Consider the following 14,493-nt stretch of genomic DNA (forward strand, 5'->3'; position numbering starts at 1 on the left):
TTTTTTCCCGAGCTAAAGCATCCTTTGCAAGTTGTTGGGAATGCAAGCAAGAATACACCCCTTCAACAATTTTTTTCTGAGCTGCAGAAATATTTCTTTTATTGTATACAGTTTCAACATAAGAAAAATAATTCCCTTTATCAGTTTTATCCAAGTAGTGAAAATAAAATGCAATAAGGGCATCCCACAGATTTTTGATTCTTTCTAAAACACATAAAATGTACACCCACCTATGGTCTGGTCTCTTCAAGGGCTTAAGTTTTCTCATGGCAAGGGATTCACAGATTTTGAAAAAATTTTCTCTTTTACTGCAGCTTTTCATATCAAAATAGATGTCATCAAACAAATCTTCTAAGCATCTATCAAAACATGAAGCAAATATTTTTGCACAGTTATTAGCTGTGTGACATGTGTCACCATCAATATCTAATAAGTGGGGTGCTTTGTTTGATCATAGTCTGGTTTCAACATCCTTTTTTTTTTCCCACGCATGGTGTTACACGAGTCCATTAATACACTAATTAAGTTTGCCCATGGAATATTATTATCTTCAATAGTATTAACAACTGCTTTAAAAACAGCTTCTGAATTGCAAGATTCCATCTTTAGAGATGCAAAATGATGAACTACAACTTCATTTTGATTGTTGTCATAAAACTGCACCAATATTGCCAGTATACTTTCATCCAAATTTAGAGAAAATGGAGTCTCCTTTAAAGTTTTAATGATATTTTCCTTAATAGTATTTACGAGCCCATATTTCATCTTATAACATGCAGTAGTCCTGGACATTTCCAACGAGATTAGTGCCGTCTGATCGCGGCTCAACTGTTTGCAGAGTTCAATTAAATTGGGAGCTACATTGAAAGAAAGAGAATTCTTGGCAATAAACAAAGTTATTAATACCTCTTGGTGTGCTTTTCTTGTGACTATATCCAATGGCCGAGCATCAGTCTTCAGTAAGTCATCTGTATTTTTTTAATTAGCATAATTACTTAAAGTCATTGAATGTCTAATGCACTTTGAATATTTGATGTGAGTCACAGTTTTAGAATGATTTGTGAAAGCCTTGAATCCTTCCCCATCATACTTCAGCAGTGAGTTACAAAAAACACAATATGCTTGTGCAGCAACATTTATTTTCTTGAACCATGTGCCGATGGTATCCCCATTACCATTTCTACGTTCAATCCAATTCCACCTAAATGCATTCCGGACACCTTCTTCTAATTGCATAATATCAAAATTTATATCGAGAAATTTCATAGTAAAATTCTCTTGCGTACATAAATAAAAAAATATTTCAATAAACGAAACGAAAAATTTACACGTGCATCAATAAATGAAACGAAAATTTTACACAGCAGAGAAAAAAAAGTTGAGAAGAGATCAATGACAAATAGCTAATACGGCGAAAAATTCCCCTTCTCTACTTATTGGCGCCACGCCAGGAGAGATAAGACCTTTGAACCCAGAGTAACGTAATCGCACATCTGGTCGAACGAAGTCTCTCCCTTTTTTTCCTGCCGCACCTACTTGCCGAAAAGAATCCAGAAGAGAATGTCTGAGAACCGGGAGAATGAGTTGTAACTCGCAATAAGGAAAGAACAAAAAAGAAGTTTTTTTCCCCTTTTCACGTAATATCACTACCTTTGGAGAAAGAAAGGAAAAGTTTTCATCACACACACTAACCTTGCGTTTTCTGCTTTCAAAGCAAACAAAATTACCCAGATCAAAATAAATAATTCATTATTATTCCTACTTCCTTTTGAACGATGATCCCATTCCGGGGATCGAAGTTCAAAATCCCCGGAATTCCGGGGTTTCCCCGGAGCACAAACACCCCTGATGTATGTATGTTCCTCGCATTGTGATAAAATAACGGTACCTAGAGCCATCCAATTTTGAATGATATAATCCTATTGTAAATATGGGCATCAAAAAGCACAAATTTGAAATTTGTTTTATTAACAATTTCACATTTTGTAAAACTTTAACGAATTTTTGATTAACAAACTCAACGATTTAAAAGCGAGCAATGGCAACACTCTATGGGGGGTGGGGAACCTTTTTATCTCAAGTGGGCGGAACTGTGTATATGCTTTTACTTTAATGAAATAAAACTAATAAACTGCACTGAATACATTACTTTTCAATACATATTGGATAATGCATTCACATTGGAATTGATTAATTTGATTTTTTGGTACTGTTCTGTTATCGGGACCGGATTTAGAAATGTGTGCATATATGTATGGATATATGTGTTCATGAATACATATATATGTATGCATGTGATATACATATACACACATCCACACATTTCTGAATGCAGTCCTAATAACAGAAATACACAGATTTTTTTGGTTGATCTTTACATCATGGTAACTTGGCGTATTTTTGGCAAAAATTTGGCGACCAACTCTCCTACAGCAACCCTCTATTTTTTTTTCCCGCCGCCATTTTGTCTTCACAAAGTAAAGACATGTTTCTTTTTGGTTGATCTTTACATTATGGTAACTTGGTGATTTTTTGGCGAAAATTTGACAACCAACTCTCCTACAGCAACCCTCTATTTTTTTTCCCCCGCCGCCATTTTGTCTTCACGAAGTAAAGACATGTTTCTTTTCTTTTTATCTACTGAACACTTCTTCCAACAATCTACTAGCCGAATTACACTTATGCTAGAAATTTTATCAAACAAAACTGCTTAATCATGACAAATATTCACTGCAAAATTGGGAAAAAGTGCACAATACCATACTCCTTACGCGTTTTTCAAAATAACACATACACATAAATCATGTACACGCCGACTTATTTTTACTTAAAAAAACTGTCCAGAATTGCACTAAAATGGCATTGTGCACACTCTTCACTATACCCATGTACACTGCTTTTTTCTCATAAATTAGAAATATTTCACGAAAATACATGACAATTTTCTCAATCTTTAAACCTGGTAAAAGGAACATATATGAAATTACCTGATCGCGAAAAAGTATTTACCCTTTCCAAATATGAACATTTCCACATATAAAATAAATAAAATATCCAAAAACTTTTACCTCTAAATCATCTATTACATTATACACGTCACCAACGAATTCATACCACAAGCATTACAAATACTTAGTATCAAATATTTAAATTATTTCCATGTACGTTTACTTCAACTTAAACGTATACCAAATTCCTACAAACATAAAATTCACAAAATAACTATCATTTAATTAAAATATCACTAAATCATGTACACGTCGACTTATTTTTACTTAAAAAAACATCCCAGAATTGCACAAAAATGGCATTGCGCACACTCTTCACTATATCCATGTACACTGCTTTTTTCTCACAAATTAGAAAAATTTCATGAAAATACATGACAATTTTCTCAATCTTTAAACCCGGTAAAAAGAACATATATGAAATTATCTGATCGTGAAAAAGTAATGAACATTTCCACATATAAAATAAATGGTGAAAGAAAATTTAAGAAGAGTGTTAGGTCGAACGTCCTTAAATTATGAAGAATTATATACTATATTATGTGACTGTGAACAAGTGATTAATTCGCGACCTATCACATACGTATCAGAGGATAATCAAGATCCATCACCACTGAGCCCTATGATGTTTCTGCAAGAATTGCCGTCATCTGGAGTTCCTGATATGGACTATGTAGATTCCAAAGAACTAAACCGTCGAGCCAAATACCGACAGAGAATAAGACATGATCTACGAAATAGATTTCGTAATGAATATCTTGGTCAGTTGAGACAACAGGCAACAAAGAAAGGAAAATTTCAACAATTGCAAGTAGGCGATGTCGTTCTGTTGGAAGACAGCCAGAGACGACGCATACATTGGCCTTTAGCCAAGATAGTCGAGCTTTTCCCCAGTAAAGACGGAATAGTTAGACTAGCGAGGGTCAAGACAAGAAATGGAATTCTGCTTCGTCCAGTGCCCCGGCTTTTCCCGTTGGAGATTTCTACTTCCGAATCCGTTGGCCCTCCGTTCCCCGACAGAGCACCTAAAGATAGAAACGACCATGCAACTGGTCAGGCTGATCAGGCTGCTAGTATTCCAGAACCTGCCTCAAGTCCTCAAGTGATGACCAGAGCTGGACGAGTTGTTCGGCCTCCTCATCGACTGGACCTGTGTGTATTGAGTTCCTCCGTATCGTCGGATCTCAATGGTGGGAGGTGATGTTACATCTAAACTCCGAACTATCAGCACCATTACATCTAAACTCGAGAATAATCCTACGTAAGAACGTAGTTAGAACTCTGAACCCGAACTCGATTGACTGTTAGCTGGAGAGCGCGTAATTTCATGTAATCTAATAATTGTATATAACTGTATCTAAATATAATATCTTTATTTAAACAGAAGTGTCAGTCTTTATGCAAAAGCTTGGAATTATTTAGATACTTCATCGAATAAGAAATTGGAATGGAACAAGCTCGGCTCCCGGGTGAAGGAAAAGGTAAGAGAATTCTTTTTACCTTTTAGAATTCTATTGAGAGATAAACAACACTTCTTTTCTTTTTATCTACTGAACACTTCTTCCAACAATCTACTAGCCGAATTACACTTATGCTAGAAATTTTATCTAACAAAACTGCTTAATCATGACAAATATTCACTGCAAAATTGGGAAAAAGTGCACAATACCATACTCCTTACGCGTTTTTCAAAATAACACATACACATAAACCATGTACACGCCGACTTATTTTTACTTAAAAAAACATCCCAGAATTGCACAAAAATGGCATTGCGCACACTCTTCACTATATCCATGTACACTGCTTTTTTCTCATAAATTAGAAATATTTCACGAAAATACATGACAATTTTCTCAATCTTTAAACCTGGTAAAAGGAACATATATGAAATTACCTGATCGCGAAAAAGTATTTACCCTTTCCAAATATGAACATTTCCACATATAAAATAAATAAAATATCCACAAACTTTTACCTCTAAATCATCTATTACATTATACACGTCACCAACGAATTCATACCGCAAGCATTACAAATACTTAGTATCAAATATTTAAATTATATCCATGCACGTTTACTTCAACTTAAAAGTATACCAAATTCCTACAAACATAAAATTCACAAAATAACTATCATTTAATTAAAATATCACTAAACCATGTACACGTCGACTTATTTTTACTTAAAAAAACATCCCAGAATTGCACAAAAATGGCATTGCGCACACTTTTCACTATATCCATGTACACTGCTTTTTTCTCATAAATTAGAAAAATTTCACGAAAATACATGAGAATTTTCTCAATCTTTAAACCCGGTAAAAAGAACATATATAAATTACCTGATCGTGAAAAAGTAATGAACATTTCCACATATAAAATAAATAAAATATCCAAAAACTTTTACCTCTAAATCATCTATTACATTATACACGTCACCAACGAATTCATGTCGCAAGCATTACAAATACTTAGTATCAAATATTTAAATTATTTCCATGCATGTTTACTTCAACTAAAACGTATACCAAATTCCTACAAACATAAAATTCACAAAATAACTATCATTTAATTAAAATATAATTAAATTCAAAAACACTACTTAAAATATAAATGAGCACATACATTAAATTAATACATACATAAATACCCATTTCGAATTCACTTTAGTTACGGCCATGGGATCCAAAAATTCACGAACACTGTTTCACACAACACAGAATAAAGCCAAATACAAAATTTCCAGATTTTTTCCCGATTTCCCCCCTATTCGGATTAAAGAACCGTAATTCGTCCATTAATATCACATGACATATCCCATGATCTCTCATTTCCATAATTCCCAAATAAATATACATACAAAAAATAAAGAGCAATTACTAAGTTACTAACGTTTGTGCTATTAACTTTTTGCAATACACTGAGCCTTTCATTTGGAATTAATTTCACCGCAAGGCTAAATTTTATTCATTTCGCAGAGAAGTAACTTTCAAGTGAAATTCAGTCAGAGTAAAAGTAAAGAAATTTTCTTATATATAAGATATATTTCTAGCAAATGTGGCCTTTTTACGTACGGTTCCGCAAGCAGCTGCAAGAAGGAATGACCAGTGGGTATATTAAAAAGCATTATTTAATATATTTTCGATTATATACTACAAACATTCATGTTGATTCTCAAGCATTATATACTTCTAAACGAAGGACAAAAAATTACGCATTTTTAAACTTTAAGTTTTTAAAACATAATCGCTTGTTTTTAAAATAAATTATGGTTATTTTTTTTAATTTTAGTGAAACTATGTGTTAATTCGTATCTATGTGTAAACAAGAAACTGCACAAATTTATTCTGTCACCCTATCATATAGTAATGATAATAATAATAAAACATGAATTCAAAAATTTTATAGCTTACCTCAACTAATAAAAATTACAATGTTGACATATGAAAGAAATTATACAGCTTAAACACTATTTCTATATGGCCAAAATGCAAACACGTTTGTTTTATACAGCAACATATAAAACAATCTGCGTTAATTCTCTTTAATAAATATAAATGACGGACAGACAGACAAAGTAGACAGATGTCTTGTTTTGCACCCGCTAAGTCTTTCTGCACGGATGGGTGAAAAATCAAGCTAGTAGCTGCGAAGGAAAGGTATATAGAAAAGCGGGGGGGGGCAATTTCGTATTTCAGAGGAGAGTAAAAAGGAACTTCGTACATTTTGAGTTCGAAAGGCCAGGAAGAAAAGATGGGCCAAAATAAAATTTAATATAAATGGCCCAAAAGTAATGGAGAGGAGAAAAAAAGGGCCTATAGAAGGAAAAGAAGTAGAAAAAAATCTAAAATACGATTGTGTCCATGAGTGTAGTTAAAAGGAGAAGAAGCTGTCTTCACTTATAATAAATAGTGTCTCACAGGTGTGCGTATTTCCAAACCCTAGCCCACTTTTCGAATTTTTGACGTCATGGACAAATCGACTAGTTTCGCCTGGATGGTAATTCATGAGCATGCGCTGAAGGGCGAGAAACAGAACTTTGGCTTGCACTTGTAAACAGTGTTAAGTATATTGCCTGAAAGTGCATTCGTTTATGTAATTGCATAATTTTACTGTTTCTGTAATAAAAAAAACTTCATTCAGATAAAATTTATTTTAATATTATTATTATCTGGTTATAGGATTATACGAAATGCTGAATGCTCTGGGTACTATCATAATCTTCGCATAACCTTTCACATTGTATTTTGCGTTATCATTGTAAAATATATTGTATTATAAAGATTAAATTACTTTGTTAGAAATGTTAATGTTCTAATTTAATTTTCTTTTTATCACTTATTATTTATTTCCGCTTTGAAAACGCATTCATATTTGACAAATAATTATCTCCGCTGAAAATTTTTGATTGTTTAAAAACTATATTTATCAATAATGTAATAAAAACTCATCTATTGCTTCATAGATCAATATGACAACGAATTCGAAATGTTTTAAAAACAGTTCTTTAATCTTTAGTTTGTAGTAGATGCAACTAATGTCACAGAGAAAAAATATTTCAATGAAAAAGTTCCTCATGTTAATTCAATAGCAAAATTATTTCTATTTCAATGAGAAATCTACTTTCAATGCTTGTATAACAGAAAAATGTAACATAAGCATTTTAGAAGTTTTAAATATAAGCTAAAGGTTTGTTGTACAATTTTATGTAAGAAACGTAATAATTTACTTTCATTCCTTTTAAATCGGCATATTCGTTTCCAATAGATAACTAAATTTTTTGGCAAGTTACAGACTTAACATGAACACACACTATTCCATCACTTAAAATATCAATTAATTGTTCTTTTTCATTTAGAGATACATTGGAATTGAAAATACCAAAGGCAAAATGGGTCACAGATCCAACCTAATTCCTTATTTGGAAATTTTTCAAAAAATTTTCTGTCAGTTTTATCATATGTTGTTTTAAACAAAACATCTGTATTATTTTCTTTAGTAAATTCTGAAAACCATGTTTCTGTTGTTTTTGCTCAATGCTCCTTGCCAAAGTATTAGCTTAGTTTTAAAAGCTTCAATATTGGTGCTCAGTATTAAAATGCTTAGGTTTTTAGAAAATGTCTACTATGTAACTGAGTTTTCCTAATTAATCATTATTAATGAATAAACGTGCTGATGTATGTTTCTTTTCTTCCGAAAATATGTAAACTGTATTTCTCAAATCGAAAATATGTCTCGGTATTTTTCTGTGTGAAAGCCAACTGACTTTGGTAATAATGCCTCATATACAGAACTTACATTACATCGTATTGAAAAGAGACAACTGTTTCGGATCTTGCCTTTTAATGTCATTAACCCTGCAATATCTTGTGCAATTATTCATTGGTTTGCAACAAGAGCTTTTTTATGTGTCATACAGTGATGGAATATTATATGGGGAGCAATTTTCATTAGTAACCGTCTTAGTCCTTTATAATTACTTGTTAATGCTGCAGCATCATTAGTACAAACTGCGACACAGTGTGTCTAGGTAAGATTATTTGTTTCAAAATGTCTGTTAATAATTTCAAATATTTTCTATCCAGTTGCTTTTCCTTTCCAAATATTACAACATAAAAAATATTCTACTGCGTCGTCTTCAAAAACGTATCTCAGATAAACGATGAATTGAGACATTTTTATAATGTCAGTAGTTTCATCAAGTTTTATAGTAAAGACTGGATTTTGTATTCTATAGTATCTGATATTACAGAAATTTGGTGAGAAACGGTATCTTTTTTTAATGCTATTGTTTTTAAATCATTAGTATATTTTTCTGCATGCATAAATGATGCCATTTTAATTGCTGAAAGAAGAATGAGTGATTCTCCAATTGTATGAGGTTTTAAATTTTTTGCAATTAAATATGAAACTTTTAAGATGCCTGTAAATCCTTCTCAAGAACTGTTGTATATTTTTTCAAAAATACATTTTAAATTTTTCATGCTCTTAGCTCATTCCTTAAAAAATTCGGCTAATCTTTGGAATATGGTAACAGATAGTTTGGCGACATTTTGGTAAGGCGATAAAGGTTACTAGCTAGGACTTTAGCAGCGTACATGGATAAAGTGAAGAGTGTGCGCAATGCCATTTTTGTGCAATCTGGGATGTTTTTTTAAATGAAAATAGGTCGACGTGTACATGGATGATAACGTGTATGTGCAATTCTTAAAAACGCGGCAAGCAGTCGGCGATTCTGCACTTTGCCCCAATTTCGCACCTAATCTTCGTCATGATTAAGCAGTTTTGTTCCATAAAAGTTCTAGCATAAGCGTAACTCGGCTAGCAGATTGTTGAGAAAAAATGTTGAGTTAAAAAAAAAATGCCTTTACTTCATGAAAACAAAATGGCGTCCAAAACAAAACTAGCAGGTTGCTGTAGCAGGGTTGGTCGCCAAATTTTAGCCGAAAAATCACCAAGTTACCATAATCCAAAGATTAACCAAGAATTCTTCAGATTTATTTACTTAATCTTTATGTTTAGTTTCTGAGGTACTTTCCATTTCACTGGCGCAAATCTCGCCAAGTAGACTTTGTTGTCGACAACATACAATATACACATAAAAAGTTTTAACAAACGTTAGTTCTAAGAATATTTTATTTTGAAGGCATAAACATTTTAATACATTTTAAAATTTTGTAAAAAAGCCAATAAATTTGTAAAAAGACATTAAGAATTTACTATGTTTTCATGTTTCAACATCCTGATTTGTTGGTTCGTATCACGTGATCTCATCTCACGTAAACTACGCTACAAAAATCTAATTCTCTCAGTAATTATCTACATTAATGACAAGTTAAATCTTAATTTGGAATACAAGTTTAAATGCAAAAATTATTTTAATTCGTACGAATAGTTTATTCAGAAATTATGTAAAACCACAGTGCCTTACTTCGCTAGTCCATTCTCATTAGAATTGATGAATTTGACCTGTGATTTTGCCTTTTCTATATTTTCGCCTTCAGATGAGCAGTGTGATTGCATTCTAATTGACTTAATTACCGCAAATGGTCTTAGAGCATAAAATTTAACTATCTTGTATAAATTCTATGTAATTGTATGCCAGTACAGTCAATCCGATAAGAAATGGCTGCAACTTGTTTGAAAATGAGGCGTAAAAGGTTGCCAGCAAAGGTATTCTGTTTGGCATCAGTTGTACCATTGTTGGCAACTTTATCGTTTGCACCGGCAAAACGGAAAAGTACCGTTTCTAAATGTGTTTTTAATTTCGCAGGTTTCATACTTTCCATGTGCCAAGTTTTCACTGCATTTAACACACAATGGATATTCATTTTCCATTAATAATGCAACATGTAAAACAGTATAAAACAGGGTTGTAGTTAGAGGGGGGCATCTGTCCCCGTGCGCGGAATCCAAGGGGCGCCAAACTGATGTTACGACATTTTAGAATTAAATGTTTTCCATCCTCGGCAACCAGTAGGGGGCGCGAAATCTTCAGTTGTCCCTGGGCGCTGAAAACCCTAGCTACGACTCTGATATAAATTAAACTCTTCTTGATATTTACAGTGTAGAAAGAGAGCCAGTGGATTCATTATTGTTTGCATTTTCATTAATAGTTTTTCTCTAAGTTTATTTGATGTTGGTTCATCCATCCCGTTTCTCTTGTGAACATTGGGTATCTATTTTGGGCCATTTAACCATCATGAACTAAATTGCACCTAAAATAAAATTGTTTTTATTATCCTTTGAGACACTACTGAATTTTTCAATACTTAGGAAATGTTATGTGCTTACTTGACAACAAATTTGATTAGGATCAAGAAACATAGTTTATGAATGATGCATATTACAATTATATGCAAGACACTACTAACATAGTCGAAAAAACTACATCTTAGCTATGCGTATGCAATTGCTTTGAAATTCAATTCGAGCTGTTTGGAAATCATCAAGCATAACACACAAATCAAGTGGAAAGCAATAAAATCAAAATTAAAATATGGAAATGTTAAGAAACATCCAAAATTCTCTTCAAATTCCAAATAAATATCTCTGAATTTGGTGCCCCCCCACAAATTTGTTCACGACTCCAAGGTTTAAATGTCGTAAAAACACAATACAATTTATCTATTGCATTTTGAAAAAAAAATTGATTTCGGGCTTGTCTTCAACAGAACAGCATGCAATGGAGTATTTTCAAAATTACGGGAAAGTACGACTTATGTGAAAATTGATAAACATTGGCTGTCCAATGTGAAAAGTGAATTACGGTTTAATATGTTATGTTCATAGCTTGTGTATTTTGATTATTTAACTGAATACAGAATGATCAGTTCCTTCAAATTTCTGCTGGAATAACTGCTAGAAAATCTATTCCATTTCAGATGAACAGAAAGCGTTTTATTCTTATTCAAAAATTACAGTACACTCGCATAATACTTACAAGGAATAAGTTAGGTTATTTAACTAAAGTGCAATCAATTTTATTCCTTATTTACATGAATGACGTATCACACAATGCTGTGTAGGCTGGTGACCTAGCGATGATGACTCAAAATGCATCTCTGCATTCAGGCATACACTCCTAACAAGAATATAACCATGCACTGGAGTCGGTCATAAATTCTAAAAACTTTTCCACTCCTAAATTTCAAAAATTTTGCTACTTGATATTTTTGTAAATTCCAAAATTTTGCACACCTGCCATAACCGCACTGGCTGTGGCTTCAGTTATCCAAAGTTGTAGCAAAATCAAATATTGTAACATTATTTCAGACGACTTTCTTAAACTGTAGATCGCAACTCCCATCTACAGCAGGGAGTCGCAAAAATTTTTATTATTTTTGGTATTTCTTAAACTTAATATAATAATTTTATAATTACCCAATATATTTACACAATGTATCTAAAAATAGATGAAGATAAGACAATACAGACAAAGAGAAAAACAAAAATGTTTCAATGCATTCTTTTTATAATATAAATGTTCATTTTACTTGCTTTGCACATGACGCTGTCATTTCATCTGTTACTTAATTAAAATTTTCACATTGTTTTATGTCTTAAAATGAGAAATTAAAGTTAATGACTTAAAACTGCAATATTATCTTACAGTACAAGTGAAAAAATTGACAGTTTCACTCACGTGCGTGTCGGATTTTCGCAATGCTTATGGGGTCCCACAAAATTTTCGTAAATATTTTGGGGTCGTGAAAAAAATCCGTGATAAAATAGGGTCACAACTGAAAAAAAGTTTAAGAAGCCCTGTTTTAGACCAATCAGTTTCCTGACGCCAAACCATTTTTTTTTTGCCTGTTTTGTTTCTCAGCCGAATCATGTTTTTGTGGGAATTTTTCTATATTTTTACTGTTTCAGCTGAATGGGAAAACACGCTAAAATGTTTCAAATGACTATTAGGGGAAGAGGATCAAATACCCCACATTATTATTATCTCTGTTTATCTCCTGTTTCAATTCTGAGTTGAATTATGTTTTTTGATAGAATTTTTCCATATGACATATTTCAGTTCAACAAAAAATCAACTTTTAAAATATTGAGGAAAAGCATGTACTAAAATGTTTCAAAATGAAAATGTGGGATAAATAAATACAGTACAAAGTCTTTAATCCGGACGTCCATAATCCGGAATGATCTATAATCTGGACCTCAAAGCTACAAACTTTCTGCACATGCGTAGCATTTACGCATGCGCGTTTAATGTATAACGGACAGTATAAGCTAGGCTAAAATTATCTAATTATCTATTTCAGTTAATATTGCAGATTGCGTTGTTCCTTAATCTTCTAATTAGATCAGGCATATTATTTTTTGCAGGCTAGCAATTTTATAAAAGGTAAGCTTGAACTTTCGATTATGCCAAAAAGACTTTCCGATTCTGGAGGGATTTACGAAGCGAAAGCATGTTTCGATGTCCATCAAATAAAAAGTGGAATTGCTGCAAAAAATGGATAAAGGCATGAAGAAAGTGACAGAGAGGTTAGTGAAAATGAAAAAATTTCGATTGACAAGTTAGTCGGTATTCTCGGCACAGTAATTATAGGACTTGAACAGCGGAACTTTGTAACTGAACAACAAATTATGCCTGTTTATAGAATTAAAGAGAAAGTATTAGCACATAAAACGAAGCAACTTAAACAACTTACATTAAAAGAAATGTTTAATAAAGTAAACAAATAAATATTAAGCTTTTTTTTTGTTGTAAATTTTGGTACCCTTTAGATCATAATTGCTCTTTATTTCATAAATTACTGTTTCATATTTTTAATTTTATAATTTCTGCATGCCATCTTACCAGATTTAAATTAATGATCTATAATCCGAAGTCCCGAAGAGTCCGAATTAAAGACTTTGTACTGTATATAAATTACTTTTTTCTAGGAGTGTAGGAGTTCTTATATATATATATAAAGAAATTTAGAACCAACTTTTCACAAAGACTAAAAAAATTGAAATTCATAAAAACCGATAAATGTAGAATAAGAATACTTTAAAATGTAAAAATTAACACGATGATGGCCATGCGCATTTTACAAGATTTGCCCATGATGCCAACTTGAAATTTTTATTATGCGAAATATATTATGTTGAAATTTTATCTGCAGATGTTATATATAATCGTGCTTAATGCATTTTTCATGCTGGGGGTCACCGGAGACCCCCAAACATCTGTAGATCATTTTTGCGATTTATAATTTAAATTTTTACAATTTATTATTCTTCAAATCATTATAGTAACAATAGTACTATTTAAAAATTTATCAGTATCGATATTTATTCTAATTATATCCGGTATCACTCATGGCGCTGTAGCCAAGACGAGTGCTGGTCCCCGGTGACCCCCACGGCAGTCAATGTGTTAAAAAACACCATCACAAGAAAAACCAAAAAATAGTATAAAAGAACAAGAAAGGCGAGGAATCCAACCAACTTCAACATAATATCATCAAGACGAGGTATGTCAAATTTAATTACATTTCCCCTTCTAAAACAAAATCCTGTCTTTTCTGTATCCAGAATCAGTTGACGAACCATTTCAATATATTTTTTATCTTAATAGTTCACCCGAAAATTCTAGTCCTCCTCCTCAAAGCGAACAAAAATCATTAAAAATATCTTCTAATTTAAAAATATTTTTCTAATCTAAAAAGAATCTTTTTAAAAAAAAATGGAAACATGTGGAAAAAATTAAAATCCTGCAGTGAAAAATCTTTGAAAGTTCAAAATAATCTTAACTCAAAACTTTACTAGAACCTCTTATCAAATAGCAGTAACAAAGAAAAATGGGGGGGGGGGGAGGAGTAAAATCATTAAAATTATCTTACAATTTAAAAAATATTTTACTAGTCTAAAAAGAATATTTGATATTCCTCATTTACAGAATTTTATCAAGTTAATTTGAATTTCAATTTTTATTCTTTCTGAAAAATTGGTTCTAAATTTCTTTCTTTATATATTTACTGATC

The 14,493-nt window shown here is 32.0% G+C and overlaps 1 protein-coding gene across 2 annotated transcripts in view; it reads right to left on the bottom strand.

Annotated features, from left to right (window-relative positions):
- The window catches only part of LOC118185344 (platelet-activating factor acetylhydrolase IB subunit alpha1-like), a 45,039-nt gene extending 38,461 nt beyond the window's left edge, over positions 1–6,578 (bottom strand). For both annotated transcript variants that reach the window (XM_085824849.1, XM_085824850.1), the window contains exon 1: positions 6,424–6,578. The gene's annotated coding sequence lies outside the window, so the exon portion shown is untranslated. The remainder of the gene's footprint in view (positions 1–6,423) is intronic.
- Between the last annotated feature and the right edge of the window lie 7,915 nt (positions 6,579–14,493).

Source organism: Stegodyphus dumicola, chromosome 10 (genome assembly GCF_044657685.1).
Source record: "Stegodyphus dumicola isolate Sdum_Otavi_A_Nest chromosome 10, ASM4465768v1".
In the NCBI taxonomy this organism is placed as follows: domain Eukaryota; kingdom Metazoa; phylum Arthropoda; class Arachnida; order Araneae; family Eresidae; genus Stegodyphus; species Stegodyphus dumicola.